Raw genomic sequence first — 261 nt, 5'->3', positions numbered from 1 at the left:
TTCATACATACTTAGTCAACATAGTTATTACGATCCGCTATACAATTTCACGCTTATTTCATTTCCCTGACCATCCACTGAGAATCAATCTTAGGCATTCTATCATGATGATAAATGTTGCATGAGGTTAGGCCCTTATTCCATGTACTGTTAGAGTGATCAGTAGTATTCCACATATTACATTATCATATATATGGCTTTACCGAGCTGGTGGTTGGTTAAGAAGCGGGAAGTAAGTATATTGGATGTGTGTTAAGAATC

Source organism: Penaeus monodon, chromosome 30 (assembly GCF_015228065.2).
Source record: "Penaeus monodon isolate SGIC_2016 chromosome 30, NSTDA_Pmon_1, whole genome shotgun sequence".
NCBI classification, from domain to species: domain Eukaryota; kingdom Metazoa; phylum Arthropoda; class Malacostraca; order Decapoda; family Penaeidae; genus Penaeus; species Penaeus monodon.
Note: the sequence above shows the minus strand (reverse complement) of the source record.